At 37.0% G+C, this 20,538-nt stretch overlaps 1 long non-coding RNA gene across 1 annotated transcript in view; it reads right to left on the bottom strand.

The window, feature by feature from the left end:
- Positions 1–7,862: 7,862 nt before the first annotated feature.
- LOC106019904 (uncharacterized) overlaps positions 7,863–20,538 on the bottom strand; it is a 145,404-nt gene continuing 132,728 nt past the window's right edge. Inside the window, exon 3 of the long non-coding RNA XR_002406168.4 lies at positions 7,863–9,399. This is a non-coding gene — a long non-coding RNA (uncharacterized lncRNA). The remainder of the gene's footprint in view (positions 9,400–20,538) is intronic.

Here is a 20,538-nt window from a genome sequence, read left to right on the forward strand (position 1 = left end):
CTTCACCTCCTGAAGTAATTCATCTGAGCTCAGAAAACACAACATTGTTTCTCTTACGACTGTCCTAGAAAGACAGGTACTCAGCATAGGTCACAGCCAATGAAGCATTCATTTCTCCTGCCATACTACTTTCAAGTTTTGCTTCAACTATTCATCATTTCACTATTTGTTAATTGTCTGTGTGTCACCCAGTGTCCCATGCGATTGAGGTAGCTAATTACAGCCTCAGTAATGAGCAGTTTGTGTGAATTGTACATGGCTACAGAAATCATCAATGTTGAGAGTCAAGGAAGTTTGACTGAGTATGACACAGTGCTTGACAGAATTGCAAACGTTCGGAACAGGAAGCAAACGGAGATGAATACCAAGTATTTTAAGCAAAATGCACTAACAGACAATCTTATTCAGACAATAAGATCTCTGTTCCTGTGTGGAGGAACTAACAAAGGTAATAGACATTTTCTAAATATTCATTTAAAAAATCTATCCACGTAGATTTTTCATTAAAAAAGAAAAAGGTTAGGGACATAAGATACAGGTGTCTTAGTTAATCAAAAGGTAACTGTGAACAAGGTAGCTGTGGCAAGAAATGTGCTTTCAAAAGGTACTTACAGTAGGGATAAAGCAAGGTACGCATGATCTCATTTGAAATACTCTGCACAGTTCTGATCATTTCTATTCCAGCAGGAAAAATTCAATCTTAAATAAACTTGACTATCATTATTATAATAACAAGGGAACAGAAACTGCATGGTACAGGAGAGAAAGGTAAAAACTCAATGAAAAGATGACTAGAAGTAAAACAGAAAAGATCAGTGTAAGAGAAGCCAATACTGAAGAGTATGAATACATACTGGGCAAACAGCCTATTAACTTAAAACAGCTTTGTAACTAGCAAGTGGATTGAAACTATTGAAGAGAAAGGCTCCAAAATAAACAGAGTTTTTTGTTGTTTGCTTGTGGTTGGTTTTGTTTCTTTGTTTTGTGGTTTGTTGTTTTTTTGGTTGGGGGGCAGGAATTTTAAAAGGAACTTTGTTCCATTTAAAATAAAACATCACTTCCTAGCTTTAAGATCTTAACTAAGCTGAGTAATCAGAACTCAGTTTAATAGACCTGAATATTACTTAATACATCCAAATCTTATTTTATTTACACTTTAAAAAAAAAAAAAAGAAAAACAAAACCAAAACTTCCTTGAAAGTAAAAACAGTTACTTAAGGAGCTATGGCTGGGAACAACAGAAGAAGGTCCAGAAATAGCACTCTCTGTTCTGCTATTTTCTCCTGTTCACTGACAGAATCGCTTCCAATTGCTGATCCTGATCCCAGTATTTGACTGGTATATCACCCAGTGGGGGTGAAGAGATGGTTCATTTCTCCCCTGAATCCCTATTTTTTACCTCTTTTCCTCCTGTTCTCTGCACAGTCTAATTTTGGACTCTCATGCAGTAGCAGGCAGCTTTCTCCCAAATTGTTCCATTTTTCTCAGTTACCACTAGTGAGCCAAACAAGATTCAAACTTGTCCTCAGCCCTGTTCATCTCCTTAAGACAGAGTTTTTATACCAAAATAGTAGGTTTGGGTAAACACCGGAGAGCAGTCTATCTTCTTGTGCTCTTTATAAATTGAAACCTTGTCAGCCTGTGTGGAAACATTTCCTTGAAACACTTTGTAGCGTCGATAAATATCTGTAAGGGATTATATAAATACAGCAAACTTCATCGAGGTTCTGAGTGGATAGAGAAGAGGCAGCTAACACAGTGTTAACGTTTCCAATGTATTTTCCCACTTTGCACACAGTAGCTTCGTGTTCTTAGAAAAGGACAGCTTGCTCACGCTCTCTTCATAAAATAGACAAACCTTTCACATACTTCACAGGAGAAGACAAGGACGACAGAGCGCTGTAGGGAGCCTGTTCTGCTTTTGTGTGTCCTTACATAACGGGGAGTTCAATGTGCCCGAAGTGACTGCAATGACCTAAAGGAGCTTTTAACATCCCATTCTTCCAAAAGTTACACATTCATAACCACAGTAAAATAATTCACATTACCAGTAATTGCTAGCAAAAGAGGTCTGAACAATGCATAAGCCCTCTCTGAAAGCCTCCACTGTCATGATTGGTGTCAAGGGCCGGCCTTGTACTTACTTCTGCAAGAAAATCATGTTTTCAGAAGACAGGATTTTCTAGCAAATGCCATGGGCAACAGAGCTAGTAATAGAGAGAACAGCTGCTCCAGCTCGTGCGACATGGAGATGGGCTGGAAATAGCATAGCAACCTGAGATGTGACCACAGTTGTGACTGTGGACTGACATCCGATATTACCAGAGGGAACAATTACCAGAGAGGATGAAGAAGATTGGGGTCACCCTGACCTCCAGGACCCCACCAGAATCCAGGTGTTGTTACGTGCTGAGCCTGGGACCCAGGAAGGGTACTTCTTTTCAGAGACTGAATGTGTACAGTCAGATGTGATCGCAAAAAAAAGTAGAAAGGCAGAAAAGAGATGCACAAAAATGATAGCATTGTTGTGGTTTCAAAGCCATATTATGGCCTACCACTGATCCAGGTATTTATAGGAGTCCCTGGGAAGGCAGGAAGACACACAATTGCGACACTGAACAAGAACACAGCTCTTTGGCACAGAATCAATGAAGCTGATTTTTTGGTCAAGAGTTTGTCACACTCAAAAAACGGAGCTTCATCTCAATGCAGACTCTAAAGTCTGTGCTGAAATCCAGATATATTTCCCTTTTGGGGAGGGTACAGGAAATGAAAGTGGTGCTTTTGGAAATACATTTCAAAACAAATAATGCTTCAAAGACTGGCTATGAAACTTTTTACAATATTAAATGTATTTATTTTTTAAAAACAAAGAGAAGAAAATGAAAGCTTTACTCAGTCAATAAAATTATCTCTATATAAGAAATTTCAAGCCCACTTTTGAGCAATTTATTTTGATGTGAAAGGAAAAAAAAAAAAAGGCAAAATATCTCGGACTAATATGTGTTTATTTAAAAGAAGTTTTTAGCTCAGCCACTGATCTAAAAGTCAATATTCCCCTCAGCTCTAGGACCCAAAGAGAACTGTCTCAAGTATTAACTCAAAGGACTAAACAAAATCACTTCTTTAATTAATGTGATTTTCTAAGAAGAGGAGACTCAATACATTTGAGAATACCAATGTCTCTTAAGACAGGTTTCTTCACAAGCTCATCTTAAGAAGATTTCTCTGTACTTCTTTCCTATGCATATGTGTTCCTAGGAACATTTAATGAGCTTCGAAGTTACTAAAGAAAAAAGTAGTCTAACTACTTACTTTCTAGATCTCTATTGAATTTCTTATTAATTAACATATTAATGCTCTGTTTTCTTAAATTTAACTTTAAAGAAAGCAAAAGAACTTTTTAAATTAAGTCATGAGACAAGAATGCTAACAGCTTTTTTCACTCTACTAATTCGTATACTCATTAAAATTTCTGAGGTTTTTAAGAAGAAAGATAGCAATGACAATGTTTCTATTTTTAAAACAAAACCCACTTGACAAACTAAGCTCTTTCCTGGCTTCTTTGGATTTTTTAATCTGACACAAATTAAGTCAAACTCTTTGTTTTAATCATACAAATGGTTTAAAGCATACATTCAAACAAGTAAATCTTCATGGTTCTGAATCCACCTACGCGGGTTTTTTTTTGAAGCAGCAGCACTGATCCTGAAGGTGCCTGCTGGAATTCGGCTGTGTCACCAGTCCCCTGCATGAGGTGCTCCATTTCTTCTTTCCATGCCTCTCTCTCCCCTCACAGCCTTGAGATATGCATGTTTGACTATTTAAGGAGGTTTGTTTGAAATAGTCTCAGGAACACAATTGACAATGGGAGCACCAATGCTAGTACTTCAGTTTGGATCTGAAATAATCTTTTGAAGCCAGTATTCCAGGCCTCCCACTGACTGAGCTCTGGCTGTGCCTCAGCCTGATCGCAGAGCACCAACGGGAGGATGGACTCCAGCCGCAGCTGGGATTTCAATATGTGACACTAGAGTAAAGGTAGTCCAAACTGAAAATCAACCAGCCAACTCAGAAATACATACAGGTTGGATATCAGGTTCCCACCATCAACAATTTTGCCTCTACAAATTAAAGCCTACCAGCCCTCATCATTTGAAGCACATGCAGTCTGTGTAGACATCTACTGATAAGCTGAGTGACCATAGCTTCTCTTCTGATGAATGGGCAGGGAGCATAAAGGGATGATGTATTTTACCATCTGATTTATTTTACCTGCTTATTCTAGGTTGAGATGAGTTGTTGTCATGGTTTTGATTGGCACAGAGTTAGTTTTCTTCATAGAGGCTTGTATGATGCTCTGCTTTGGACTGTTGATGAAAACAGTGGCAATAATGCCAACATTTTGGTTGTTGCAGAGCAATGAGGACATTTTTCCTCACAAATCTCAAAAACCAAGTCAAACACACTTGGCTGTTCCTAAAAAAGAAGCATTTTTAAGCCTCACAGCTTGGGGGATAGACTACTGAAGCAAATTCACTGGATTTGTGATAAACACAGAGAACAACCAAAAATAAACAACACATGTTGTGAAGGTAGGATGTAGCTACTTCCCCATATTGGGCACCAGGGGTATCTGCAGGCCTCCAAAGGCCATGCTACCAGTTGCTGGTTGGCCAAAGTGACTTCAAGCCTTTCCTGGCTCTCTGCCATCACAATGTACAAACATATTTTCTGTTATTCCCTTTGTCTATCACAAATATGGCCTGAAAAAATATGAATTTGGGAAGGGTTTATAGGTGTGTTTGTTATTCTTTCTTTTCATCAGTAATGGTCAATTAATGTTGCGAAAATGCAACGGGTACTTTAATAACATTCTATAGTGAAGAAGTTGTTAAAATATAACAGATTTGTCAAAAGGCAGTTCCTCTGTTAATCATGACTTTGTTCAGCTACCACCCAGTGAGGAGGTACCTGGAGTACCTAAACTGCAGGTTCCACAAAACAGAAACAAGTGTTCACTCTCACACCCATCTGAGTACCACTCCCTCCTTTGACTTTTTCTTCTTGTATGCACCTGATTTAGCTTCTTCTTAAAGAATTAGTGCCCCCGGTGGAGCAGAAACATCCTCAGAAACAAAATTCTGCTTTATGTTAGCATGGAACTGGGGTTTCTTCCTCTAGCTGGGCTCTCTCTGAGCTCTGTTCCAGGTTATTCATTCAACATGCAATTTCTTTTACATGCAAGTAGACAGCAAATCTATCTCTGCTTGCAACATTGTTTTTTTAGAAGACAGCCACGATCCAACTCCACCACACAGAACTTCTGCTCCTGCCTGTTAGCCCCAGCTTGCACATCACTTTTCCCAAGCCCACATAAGCCTTTTTTCTTTCTTTCTTTCCCCTATGATGTTTGTGATAAACTTGCCCTTTTCCTTGCTTCCACTGGCCAAGGAAAACTAAGATGTCTTTCTGAGATGAGGCAGCAACACAAGATTTAGTATAGGCTCACCCTAGGTGCTATATTTCTCTTCAAAAATCAAGCCAAGAGGAGAAGAGGAATTTCAGAAGGTCAAAGTGGAAAAACAAAACAAAGCAAAACAAAACAAAAAAACTTCTCCTTGTGATGCAAGCAACAGAATATAAGACTGGGATCAGAACAATACTTCTACCACTATGTGCCGCCATGTGTGTGTAGTGTCCACAGAAAAACTCCACCAGTAGAACAAAGATAATCACTTGTACAGTCATGGTGATTTCAGATGTTGATATGAACTCCAGATTTATTGACCACATGTAGAGCTATTTAAGGGTAGATTTACATGAAGAAAGTTTCACTGGTAAGCTGTTCGAACAGATCCCTAATTCCATCTAGGACACCTCCAGTCAATGAGGCTGAAGCAAGGAAAGCTCTCTCGGTGATGAATGTACACACTTAGGAATAGGAGTCTTGTGGTGATGTTTTTCCTCCCAGTATGATGACTAGCTTCCTTTGCTTGAACTGAACATTCAAATCCACAACAATTTTAAGAGTATCATTTCTACCAAGACTATCAAGACTTCTCTAAAAAAGAAGAAACAAGTGTAGCTGTTGAAAGACTTCTCAAGTCATCAGATCATTCACTAATGATCAGTGAATCAAATAGAGAAAGCCTGATGCAGTTGTGCTTCTCCCTTTGCTCCCCTTTTTTGTTTCACTTTGCTTGCACAATCCACAAACTGAAAATACATTGGTCTGCTGAAGAAATGTGATAGAAAAATAAATAAGCCTTTGAGACGTCAGAGAAAATGGAGAAGTCCCCTGTGCTAAAGTAATGTCTTGCCCTGTGAGTATTCCAGACCTTATCACCATATACATTTTGTAGCTATCTGCATTGAGCATCTTTTCATGATTTTCTTCCTACTTGCTGCTTAGCTATGCCCTGCCCAACCTTATTTTCTCTCTGTTGGCTGCCAAATACGGTATTACCCTCCAGTGGTAGAGACCATGTAGGTTAATAAATAAACATTAAACTTCAGTAGGCTCAACTACACAGAAATACACGTTAGCAGTTCTACAATTGTTTGGCTGCTTCAGAAAATACAACAGTGCCTATCAAAATTTATCTGCACTTGCTGAAATTCTAAAAACAAGGACAAAGGATGGTGTTAACAAGAATCCTTATTTTGTTTTTACTTTCGTTTCTTCAATGGTTTACACTATTTCCTTTACTTCAATTATTTACCTGTGCAATCTTACTTGACAGAATAGTCAAGTTTGCTTCTGGAATATGATTTTAACTCCTTGTACCCCAACTGAATCCAGCTGCAGAATGTAGCGATCAAAATGTCTTAATGATCAGCTGTTTGAGTAGATAATAAAAACTGAACACAGTGGTCTTAATTTTCCGTAGTGCTTGAGATTAAATTATACCCCCAGCATCCTCTCAGATTCAGCACAAATAATATCAAACAACACTTTCTTCTAGCATTAGAGTTTCCAGATGAAATAAGATGGAAAAAAAACAACACAGAAATAATCAGCTTAGACTAGAACACAAGACATGACTTCACCTATATGAAGCCCAGGAAAAAAAAGAGCAGGAAGACCAAATAAAGCATTCAAGATACAAATGTGAATAACAACCATATATTAGAATTCTGTATGAAATGCACAAATTCTGACCAAAAAACACCCCTTACAGATAACCATACAAGCTGTCTGATGTAAAGCTCATGTCTGTAGAAAAAAGTGTTTAGATTACACTAAAATGTGAAGAATATCATAAATACACTATAGTGCCTTGCTTGGTATAGGAAAAAAAGAAAAAAACACACACAAAACAGATGGAGCTTTCTTTAGTCAAACCTCAACTTGAAAGACACACACTGTGTACAGCTGAAGCTTAGTTGGTGGTGTACTTCATGTCCTTCATGTAAAATATTCTGTCACTTTTAATTTTGTATCTTGTTTACTTTCTCTGTTACAAAAGAACTGGGACTTGTTTTTAGCAGCTCTGATTAAGTTTCTATTGATTTTTGAGATAGGAAATGGAACTTTCAGATTTCCCACATGAATTTAAAGCAAGTCAGATATTAACCTCGAGGTAAAACATCTGCCATGACATTCAAATAGACAAGTACTATCTTACTGAAAACAGCATCTGTGCTCAAAGCTCAGTGCTTCAGATTTGGATTTTAAGAACAATGTAAGCAACAGGACTGTATTTACGTGTTTATACACATAAATGTATTCACTTCCACATTTATTCAAATTTACGTTCACTTACATATTCATTATCTCACACACACACAGTTAAAGCACAGTTAAAGTAGCTAAAGAAGCGAGTTACGGATGATGTCAAGGGAATGATGTCAAGGATTAAGAAGAACGTGAAAGGCAGGACAAAACTGGGAAGAGCTTTATTTATTTAATTTTTGTACATCACTTAGTTTTATTGTGCCTAACTTTTTAAAGAGAATTCACTATTTTTGAGGACCAGCATCTCCTTCTGCATCCAGCAATGTGTCAGATATGTGCATACACTTTGCAGCTTTTAATTTTCACTAACAAATATATCATTACTACAGGTAGTGGTAGATGGTATTTAGTAGACGAACATAAAACAAATATGCGTACAAAGTTGACATATATGCCATAAGTAGCACTTACTGAGCAGAAAAACATTACTTTCAAATTGATGAACTACCATCACAGTAGTTTTCTTTAATCCAGTTGTCAATGTATGTAATATTGGTGAACATTTCCAGAATATACACCTTTTGGAAGATTCTGAAGTCCATCCAAAATGAAAGAAAAATTCAGATGAAAGCAAAAGAAAAAAAAATTAAAGGGAAAAAATGTATCTTTAGAGATGGAGCTGAAACGTGGCACTACTTTTCCATTTTGTCAAGCAACCATGACTATCACAGCTTGGTGGTGGTTAAAATGTCTGTCTGCCTAAAAAGCTAGAATGCACCAAGTATTTTATCCAACAGGCAAGTAGAGGGAACATTTTCAGGAATACTTAAGGACTTCAAAAAGTAAATTATGCCTGCTATCTTATCATTATAAGAGAGATCATACTGAACTTCACATCTGGCTGGTAACAAACATGGAATCTTCCTATATGTGCCCTTCGCAATAGAAGGAGTATTCTGCAGCTGGTTAAACCCAGGTCAGTATCTTGAGTCCTATTAAAAAGATAGGTGGTTCGATGCATTCGAAAAAGCCTTGTAAAATAGTTTTGATCAGCAGAGTAGAACTCCTTTGCAATGCATAAAGGAAAAAATATAAACATATGTATATATCTATAAATAACTTAATCTTCCATTGCTGAATTAACATTAGAGCTGTCACCAAAAAGATGGAAAGATAAAAGACATTTGAGGGATTTTAGGAAATGCTCTAATCCAAGAAAATCAGCTTCACAAGGGATCAAAACATTAACTAGATGTTGGAAAAGATGAAACCATTCAATAACTAACTAACTGAATAACTAAATAACTAACTGAAATCTAAACTTAAACACAACTACTGCAGACCAGGTAAATCATCTCGTAGAAGGCCTTTTAAATGGTACTTTTGGAAACATGAAAGTATAGCACTATTTAAAAGTCCAGCTGTATTTAATAACAACCGTCCCAGGCCCCTATTTATGAAAGATAACAAAGGTCAACTTCATGAACAGGTTAAAATAAACAAATGAAGAACATTCAGCATCTTTTATTACTGCCTATAAGTTTGCAGCACAAACATATTCTGTGTATCAATAAAGTGTGTAAAATCTTGCAAGACATTTTTACAACTCCAAGCTGCTGTTACATCTGCTGGAAAATTGGAGCTGTGCCGTCTTTTTCCTTAGCAGTGATTCAGGATGCCTCTGGTTCTCCTTGTTCAATGTAAGACACTGTTGTGCCCTGGATTTTCAGAAAACAATGAAAACACCCTTAAAATGGAGCTTCATCCCACCAGTTACGCTAAATGCCCTGTGCATTTTCACATCAGACTACAAATGTTAGAAGGATGTATGTGTGCATGTGTGTTTGTGAAAGACTGCACGGTTTCCAGAATACTTAATAAAAAGGTAATAAATACGTAACATGAAAAATGGCACCACTAATTTCCCTATTGAAAAAAAATTAAAATACTATTGTGGAAAACTCTAATACATTTCTTTTACTACTAAATTCTTTGTGAGAACGAAACATATATGATACCACCTTTTTCATTATCAACATATTCCTATTTTATTTGGTGATTGCCTCTAGAAAGATCGCAAAGCAATTGTAGCTAGACTAGAGAGCTGCTTACACTGCAAAACTATTTCACGAATATTTCAGGTGGTTTCCACCTGAACAACTTTGGGCTACTGACATTTATAAAAAGTATTCTACCTTATTTCCCTTTGTATACCTAAAGATATCAGCCTTTGAGTACTGAAACAGTCATTTTGAATTTCAGAAGACTGGCAACTCCTCTGAATTTGCCAAATAAGGTAATCAGCATTTTATCCTCTACATTTTTCTCCCCTACAATGGAAAATGATCCCTGGGTCCCTGTGCACAGAAATTCATATGGCATCACTATGTCACATATTCTGCAGGTTTAGGAGCCTTTGTTAAAGCCTTCATCGTTAAATGATAGATTTGTTAAATGTATCATATTTTAACAAATGATACATTGACCCAGTCACAGGTAATCCAAATTTTTTTTGTGAAAATCATTAAATAGGAAATCATCACCTGTTCCTTCAACTGTTTTTTTGTTATCGGTGTCTATTTCTGCCTATAGGAGTGTCTTACCACTAGCCTTCTCTAGCTGCTGTGAAACCTTCTCACTGGCTTTACTTTACGTATGCACCAGAAACTGAGGCAGCTCAGTACAGAAGTTATTACTAGGATCTATTGAAATTGAATAAATACAGCCAAAAGAGAAAAGAACCAAATTCTGGTTCAGATCTTCAACTGAACTAGACTTAGCCACATTTGAAATGCATATCTGAACAGGGCATTTATAGTCACTTCTCATGAGCATTTCGTTTACAGGCACAGATGTTCAGAGAAAATACATTTTCATCTCAGGAAGAGATCATTTAAATTTAGCCTTCTGTAAACAGTCATACCAGTCAGGGAACAAGAAAAACACCAATCAAATTATATGACTAATCATTTTTAAGTTGTGCATAGATATATATTTGAATTTCAGATGCCAATCTGAAAAAAATGTTTCTGAGCTATAAGGTGCTAAGTGCTACATGTTCATGAGAACTTTGGTAATGGTAAAAGAGACACCAATCTTCAGATGAATTTCTCAAAACAAATTATTAAAAAAAAACGTTTCTGAAAAACATATTTAAAACCTAGCTAGAAAGAAACCTGTCCTCAATTTTATTGAAGCTCTAGTGACAACTCAATACTTCAGTCTTCGATGACTTTTCTATAAAAAGTAGAGATTCAAACATTAATGAATGAAAATTAGTTTGTTTGAATGAAAATTAAAAATTGGAACCACTGGAAAGACATCTTCCACACATGTTCTTCATGCTGGAATGATTCAGAGGCTTTGAATTCCTAGTCTAATGAATCTCACTGAAATCTTGTAGTTGACAACTAACCCTTTTCAACAAAGAGTTTCATACAGAATTATCCTTTTCAAGGTAGTTCCCCTGTTCCCTTGTTCTCAGCAGGCTGAGGTTACGGGTGTCTGCAGTAAAAATGTGCTGTTTCAGAACTGCTACCACTTTCTATTTCTCCACTGGGAGTAAAGCCAAACTACTCTGAGACCACTGTCTTTCCCACATACTGTCAGTCTTAAATCTGTAGGACACACTGGAGTCATTTTAGATAAATGTCAAAAAGAGACAGAGGGCGTAAAAGCAGAAAGAAGACAGTGGCTTTTCTTTGCAGGAAACAATATTCCATGACAGAAGACAAATATTTATTTCAAGTGAAAATAAGTTGGAAAATATTTTTTAAAGCTCAGCATAAAGAAGAAAAACATATTGAATCTTCTGAGAAATGCATTACAATAGAAACCAGTGGAAAAAATAAAAATGTTTCTATGGAAGGTGATTTAGCTACTTTCTTGAAGCCTCACTGTGAATGCAAAGCCACCCTAGCAATAACAGTTCATGTGACTCTTCTTTCAGTTCTGTAAATAGGCATGGCATTAGTACATGAGGATATTGTTATGCCTAAGTTTTGGTCTTCAGAGTGCGAGTTCTAGAAATGGAAAAAAACACTGTTATTGTTTTACCTTGTCTTCACAGAAAGATTAACATTCACTATCATGTAATATACATCATTACATTAATTAGATGGAGATTTGATTCTGATCAAAGCTAATTTTAACCACAGCCTTTCATACACTCTTCGAACATCTTCTGACAACTACTTTCAGTGAATATGGCAATATTCCTACAAATTCATATTTAAGATAATTCTTTTGTTGTTAGGCAAGTGTAGAGGAGAAAGTCCTCAAATATTGAGACACATTCAACTGGTTTAAATCAATATAATTACTGGAACTATGCAAATTTTAAATCCAGGTATCATTCTGTGTTTATAAAGTACTTTACCAACAAATGACTTGGAGGAATGACAGAGCCCTATATACCTGGGACAAAGTCTAATCCATTAGAGGCATCAAGTAGTAGATTAATACACAGGTATTTTCCAATCTGTGTTTGTTGTTTTGCTATGATGAAGGTTACTCAAGTAAATGATCAGGTACTATATTGTTACCTAAAGCATGAACAAGGTGTGTCTACTGAAAAATAAACAAAACGAAATAAACATGTTAATAAGGGAAGCCAATGATTTTATTCTTAATTCCATAAAGAATAATGTAGGCTTATTTTTCTAAATGGTCCCACCCTGAATTAATCAGCCAAAATAACTTGGTGAAATAAGAAATCTTCATTTCCTGCTGGGTATGGCTCACTTTTGGGATTCACACCCCAGAGTTACATACAATAACTGAAGCCTCAGAAAAATCTGAGACATTATTTCAAGTCTTGTGTATGAATAAGAAAAAATACACTGGATTTTGTTCCTTTAGTTCTTCCCAGAATACTGTTACTTAATTTCATGCAAAGGAGGCAAAAAACCCTGTCCTTAATTAGTTCTTGATACAGTTTATCTGCTTTTATGAGGGTTTGTCAGCACAGCATGAACCAGAATCATAGGAGACCACTACTTAGCTTGAGTTTATGCATGATTTGTCTTTAAGAACAGATTGGTTTGAATTGATAGATCTCACAGTAATTGCAGACACCATTGACTTTATCTATATAACAGGTCAGATGTGATTGGGATGCTCCCTTTTCAAGTGGTGTATTTATCTTTAGGATGACAAAACTCTGCATGTATTTAAGACCATAAATGGCATGTATTTGCAGGGATTTATGTTAGTTATCTTATAAGTCATTTATCAGCTGAAAAGCAGAAATAGCTCCCCGCAAATAAGGAAAAAAATCCAAATGTTTCCATTGCTATATTGTTTTGTGGAATATAGATACTGCTGGCAGTAAATGCAAACTCTCAAACTGCTTCCTCAAAGTACCAACTAACTCTCAAAATGCCCTTGAGAAGAGAGTAAATATTATTACAACACTTTACAGATGAGGCTGCTGGTGTACTAAAAGGCAAACCTGCCTCCACTAGCACAAAGTGATGCTTGATAATACAAGAAGAGAGTTTATGACTCTTCAGGTACATTTTTCATTCTTAACTAGGAAAACAAAGACTTTACTGAAAACATTCAGGTGTTGTCACTGAAGCAGGTATGTTACTTATCTTTGGCCATGGCAGGGAGAGGTTCTCAAGGTGATGTATTTGTTTCAAAGCCACTGGCTCCTACATAGCATGGGAATTGAAGATCTTGCAGCTACTCTGAGGAAAGTGTAATGGTTTCTACATCAGCTCCAGCTTTCTGAAGTTGCAGAAATATTTGAGTCAGCTGGAATTCACTCAGACATTTGAAGGCAACTAGAGACATGAGGGTTAGAAATAATCATTAAAACATTTTTTAATGGGATAAAGAAACTTATACCACTTCCCTGCAGTTAGGTGTATCACACATGACAAGTGTGCTCACTCAGGGTGGCCTTACTTCTTTTATTAGTCTTTGCACTGTCCACAGGCCTTTGGCTAAGATGCTCTGCTACGGGGTATGCTTTGTACTCAGACAGCTTACAATCAAGAAGAGGCTAAGCAGTCTTAGAGTATCTGTGCCTGCCTGACTTAGGTGTGTTATTACTCTTTGGCCACTAACCAGAATCTGGACAGGGAAGTTCGGGGCTGCCAAGTATCTGCTGCTCTTCTGGGAAGGGAGGAGTGAGAGGAGTTGGCTACAGCGCACCCAGCCTGCACCCAGCACTTCCATCACTGCCTCAGGCATTCTGCCCACTGCTGCACAAGGCTAACAGATCTGTCCAGGATCAGAAAGGATTTTGCTTATTAACTGTACACCCAATCTAAAAAAAAAAAAAAAAAAGGAAAACAACTTTTTTCCATTTATATTTCCCCTGAAATATTTTGTAAACTGCAACCATATGTATGCTTTTTGAATATTAATGTGAAACCCTTCTGAGGGTTATGGTTTCTTCCCGGGGAATCCTAAAATGCTTTACATTCATGGGCATGATCCTGCAAGTGCTGGCCATGAAGAATTCCCCACGGCTCCAGTGGGGGTTCTGCTTGAGAGGTTTCAAAGCTTTTAACAATATTAGACTGTAACAGCACCCCGAGGAGCTTGTGAACATGCCAGCCAGGATGAAGCAGAGCTAACTGCTACTCTTAAAAACATGTCACAGGATCTTTCATCGACAGACTAGACAGATTATTTGAGAATGAATCGAACTGCTCACACCCACAGCTCCTGCCACATGCTAACCCCAAGCACTTCAGTTGCTGGAGAGTGTGAGCCCTGCTGCACAAGGACACGAACCACTGTGGCCTTGTTCAGACACAAGGCAATGGGGACAGGAAATCTGGCGTACTGCTAGGTGTCACTGTTTGGTTTTAAGAAATTCAAGAGACCTCCTGACATATGACAAGGGTAAACTCTTAGTATGAAGCTGGTGTAAGTCTGGGGCTTGCTTGCACCATATGAAGTGACTGAGATGGGTTGCAAACTTGAGGAGGGAGAGGTAGGCAGTGTGTTTCTCAAAATATTACCTTAAGCTTGAAGTCAGTTACTGTATTTTAAGACACCAAAAATTAAACAGCTTTAATTTAAGATCTACAATACTCTATATAATTATTAATTTCGCCTCTCTATTCTCAAGCACACCATGAGACTGTATGGAAAAAGGCCATGGCATGTGGGAATCAGATGGTGTTATGTAATTCTGATATATTAATAATACACGATAATCCTATTTGTTATGCAATTAAAGGTTGTATAAATATTGAAGAACATGACAGATGAACCTAACTTGCATGAGTAACATCTATTTTTCTAACTTATACTGCATGATTTTGTAAACCAAATAATTTTCTTTAAAAGTTATTTATGTGCATATAAAATGTAATGCAGCAAGAAAGTATGAGAGCTTAATGTGCTAAGGATGAAAGGATATTTTGTCTTTTAATTACGGAAAGCTTTTTTTTCATTTAATTTGCTACTGGAATACTGGCTTTACTTTTTAGTACTAGTTCCATTGCTAATATTATTACTTGTACTTTGGTGTTGTGTTTTTTTTCTCTCCATCAAGAAAATACGTGGATTCATAAAATTCATAAAACGCTGGCAAGCTAGAACAAAAGAAAAAAAAACACAACAAAAACAGTACAAATTTCACAAAAACTCTCCCTCCCCTTTGGTTTTGAGGTGACTTATGAAAGTTGGTGAAAAGAAGATGAAGAGAATAACTGTCTGCTGAGTTTCTCAGTGCAGTTTTGTAACAAGTGCAGTAGATGTTACACCAATCACCATTTCCAGTTAGTGGAGAACAGTGAATTTGGCACACCTATCATTTCTAATAAGAGACAATCCCCAAATTAAGGAGCCTCAGAACATCTACCATAATCATTTATGTGTTCACTGATGGTCACATCTTCAGAGCATACCGTTACATATATTATTATTATTAATTTTTTTTAATCAAAAGCAGCATCTTTATGTAAGAGCTTTTTGCCATCAGGCGCTTGGCAGGAAATCCCAAGGTAAGCTGTAATAGAAATTAATGATAATCTGTGATGGAAAAATAATAGAAAAACTTGAAAGCTGCAGCACAAGCACTTGCTTGTAAAAGGTACAGCCAACTGTCAACCATGTATGTTCAAGATAAAGTACCTGTTTTGATAGCCTAGATCCTACAAGCCATACATGAGTGCTTGGAAAAATGGGCATTTCATTTTGGAAGCTCACACAGAAACCAGCTGCCTCTGCCTAGGCAGAGCCATTTTGCAATTTCATCCTAAGTATGTGTTTTGTTTGTCAGGGCACTATATTGATGAATACCTTTATATTGCAGAAATCTGGCAGAATTCACAATCTGCTCTTTAATTTCTGAAATGAATGCTAATTTCAATAGGATCATTGCCTAATAGAAAAGCAACTTGTATTTTCAGTAGCATATTAGCCTTCCCTGCTGTAACATATGGTGCTATGCTGCAACGCATAAAGGAATTACCATTTCTGAAGGACACAGAGGGACAGCAACTTTGAGAAGCCACATGTATTTCAAAGTGGCGTAGGTTTGGAGTTTAAGCTACTCATTTGGATTAATTGTCCAACTTTAGCCCAACTTGTATTATACTGCCTGATTTTCAACTACTGGAGAGCCTTATGAACCACAGCACAATTCTGTCTTTCTGACTACAGTCTGAGTGGTTTGTACTTGTTACCAATACATGGTGTGGCTCATGGCATTAGTGGTTTGTCACATTTAGCTGCAAACTGACTTTGGGCATGGGGTTTCCTACACAGTGCTGTAATTTGGTCAATACAACTATCTGAAATCCCTGCAAACTGCTATACTTGTATATAGTTTTTGTCAAAATCTGCAATAAATGCACATTTTCTTAGAACTCATAAAATTGACTAATAAAGCTAAAGCAAAATAGCTTTCTTATTATATGACATCTGACTGAAGACTTATCTATTTGACCAATGCTTGACATAGTTCTTTATTTCTCCTAGAAAGAGAAAGAAAGCACTAAACTGAAGTTACAGTTTAGAAGGGACATTTTTTGTCAAAATGAAAGAGGAGGGAAAAGTCCTAACACAAGACAGATTTGACCACTGAGGCTTGATGCTACAATGCATAGTTTTGTTGGTTCCATGATAAAGAAGGAATCTGGTTATGTGTATTTCTAAAATAATTTGATAAAATTGTGCATTTTGTGTAGCCAATGAGAGTTTTTCTATCAACTTACAGTCAAGGTCTCACCAGTTGTCTCTGGCTATGCTGGTAACTTCAGCCTATGTAATGCTTGTCCTTTCTAAGCAAAAATATTTTAAGTACTTCATTCCTGGTATGCCAGCCTGTCACATATCTGCCACAGATGTAGCAAGTACATATATTATTTACATTTTTGTCATTTAAATTGTGCAAGTACTGTTACTGTCAAACTTCGACTGCAGAATGAAGTGCAGGGAGACAAATAATATACCTTCATTCTCCCTGACAACAAACTGCAAGAAAATATGCACTAAAAAATAAACTGCATCATTAAAATATTTGATACATAATTAAACCACTTGACTCAGTATTAAAACAGTTAATGATGAGTGACTGCTGACTTGCATGGTTTTTATCAACTGGTCTCTCTCTAGTGTTATTATATAATGGTCCTTCAATGCTGCAATGTACAGTAATTTAGTATCATGACAACATCATATACACTCTATGTATTTCTGCTGTGTTCAAAAGATTGGCCTTTCCTAGTTGTTAGTCTTTAACTAGGTTAAAATTCTCAATACTTTAGTAACATGCATAGAAAATTTCCTTACAAACACCTATGTGAGAAGAGGATAAGTAACCATCAGCCAAATGAAAGCTTTGTAACGCTAAGCACTTGACAACCGACCACCACGTTCAATGTAACACCATGATCCCTGTAGTTGGAATCAACATATTTTTGCATGGACACCACTATGTGGTGAACTGGTGATTACAGCATTTTCCTATTCCTAAAATCAAAGCTCTTGTTAAAGGTTAAGGTCTGCCACCTACTGAAATTATTGCAAGGAATACAGGAAAATTCTGCTGATATCCTTCTTGAAGAACAGAAAATAGCACAGTAACTCAAGTGAATGCATATATGCTATTTTATGAAATTCTATTTCTACACAGTATATGAAAAGTCAGTATTAATGTACTAGAGTATATTCCTCCTTTGATAGACAGAAATTCCATCTGTTACTCCTTATATATATGGTTGTCTCCAACTCTCCCACTTTGTTTTAACATGGTTTGCTCACAGGACTGGTAGTTAGACCATCTGGCTACAGGTTCTTCTACATCAGACACCATCTTCAACTTCAAACATTAATTTCTCTGTGTTCCATGTTTCTTCTAAATTAGACTCCTTTTTGTCTGCTTTATTTACTGTGATTACAAACGTGTACTTAGTACAACAGTCATGGTGCAGCTGTTATCTACGGCCTGAGAACATCAACAGGATGAAGGATCACAGAAATGCACTGTCAGTGATGTTCCCCATTGGAAGCCTACTGAGAAAAGTTCTTTTTTCATGCACTGTAGAGCCTAACCGTAACAGCTTTCTACAGCTTGTGCCAGATATTGCTGTGCTCTGATTCCTGGCATCCAATTCAGATATCCAATGGATATTTTATTTTCTCTGGCAAGCTGAAGAATATCATAGGTGAAAGGTCCAGATTCAGCTGTCATTTGATAACACATGATTATACAGGACTTAAGACAGAAGTTTGTGAAAGACCATTTCTTATCAACTTACACAAAGAGCACAAAGGTAAGAAGCCTTCCCTTGTGCTTGAAACCAGTTAGCTGAGGATATCTAGAATTCAGTTTGTGGAATGTCACATCACCTAATTTTCTAATGCAACTTCAGTGAAAACTGAAAACCAGATATCAGTACATATTATCAAGTTAGCTGAGAGAAAAATTTTAAAAAATACGCTTATTTTACAGTAAGAATGTTTTGCTGCTGGGAGCCATCCTTTATTATTGCTAGAATATCCTTTGTTGTATGTGAATAAATGCCTTCTAAACATATCATTAATACTGACACAACTTTTCCTTTCAACATACTGTAAGCTTCCTTCTAGAACATGGCACGAAGAAAAATGAAAGCTTTGTGCAGTATAATAAATATTTCCATAGAATTCTATATAGTATTTCTGTTTTACATCATGTTTCATTTATCAACCTGAATTAGGCTTTTGAAAGAGAGGGAAATGCAGCTTTGCAGTTCAGTACCTTTTCTAGTCTTTTCTTGCAATAACAAAATTGCTTAATGTCATTTCAAGTTCATCCTCTTCCATACACACATGGACACAGAGCTATGGGTAATTCACTTACACAGTTCAACATCTCCTTTGTCACAGATGGTAAATGTGCAGATTTTTCCCTCAAGGAAAGAAACTCTTTTATAAAATAATTGTATATTCTGCTCCTTTTTTCCTTCACTGATGCTCTTCTATTGTTATTATACTCTGTCAGGCTGGTAATTAGCATTCAGGCTCCATCTGACACAAATGCAGTTCTCAATCCTCCTTAAAAATCCCTTAGGACACACATGATAAGTAAAATAATGTGAGCCGGTAAAGGGGCAAAAGTGCTAAAAAATTTTTAAAAAGAATGAATGACTGAAAAACATGAGACAGTGAATAACCACAGACTGCTTTTGTCATGCAGTCAATGCATGGCTCTTGTTCAGCGAGCGGCATGGAGCTAATCCTACTGCGTGGAAAAAGCTTTCAGAATGCTACAGTTGTCTTCCTGTGGTTCTCCTTTGCTTTTCCTACACAAAGATCTGTATCCTTTTCCCATTATCACCTTGCTCCCAGCCTTCTAAGGCACCCATTGTAGCTGGGTTTCCCTCTTGTTACTCACAGTGATTGCACCTCCTCCTTTCTCAGGTCTTGCCTTGGAATAAGCATTCCTTCTTTTGAGTCAAACATGTTTTCAAATTTTTGTCATGAATTACTTAAGGTATCATATTGCTCTGAACTTTTTTATCTAGATATTATCATTCTTGGTAAGACAATAACGTTTCCTTAAGGTTATGTACACACACAGAATTCCTCCCTATTCAATGACAGCGCTGTCACTGGAAATTAGAAGAATTGTTCTTGCAGTTCATCCGACAACCTCCTTTCAGTAATTTCTCCTTTCAATGACCGGTGTGATCACAGATTAGGTCTAACCCAGAAATTACATAAAACTAGCACCACCCAATATTTCATGTTTACTGTAACACTGACCTCACACACGGTTGTGCTTTCATGTAAGTCAGGCAGGAGGCACTGAGCATTCAGACTCACGCAGCACTCACCCTCATATCAGCCCATCGTATTAATGACAAGCTGGTTTTCTGCCTTCGTATACATGCAGAAACAGGTGGGACAGGGCAGTAATTCACACTGAACCTATTGCTTGGATATTATATCCCAGTATCCTAAAGTCACTAAGGAAATGACATTAAAAAGGAACTTGAACCTTGATACCAAATTACTATGAAAGAATTGCTAAGATAGAGACGTCAAAAGCCCCGTAGCTCTCAGAAAAGTCATGCAACAAAGTAGAGAGACGGTAATCTCATAAAGGTCGGTGGCGTGCATAAACACAGAACACTGTAATTCCTAATTTTGTCATGTAAAAAGCCTGTACCCTAACATCAGCACAACAAACAGAACCTACCAAGTACAGTCAAAAGCATCACACAAACTCCTGCTTTGACAGAAAGGACAGCAATTTATTTTTTCTGAAAACTGACCTGAGATGCATCTACTGGCATAAGACTAGCAAGCAAGAGATGTTCCATCAGTAGCATCACCAGATGTTGTGGCCTAGGCATGAGATCAGTGACTACAGAAGAATCTCAGACTTCATAGAAAGGTAA

Source organism: Anas platyrhynchos, chromosome 14, assembly GCF_047663525.1.
Source record: "Anas platyrhynchos isolate ZD024472 breed Pekin duck chromosome 14, IASCAAS_PekinDuck_T2T, whole genome shotgun sequence".
NCBI lineage: Eukaryota > Metazoa > Chordata > Aves > Anseriformes > Anatidae > Anas > Anas platyrhynchos.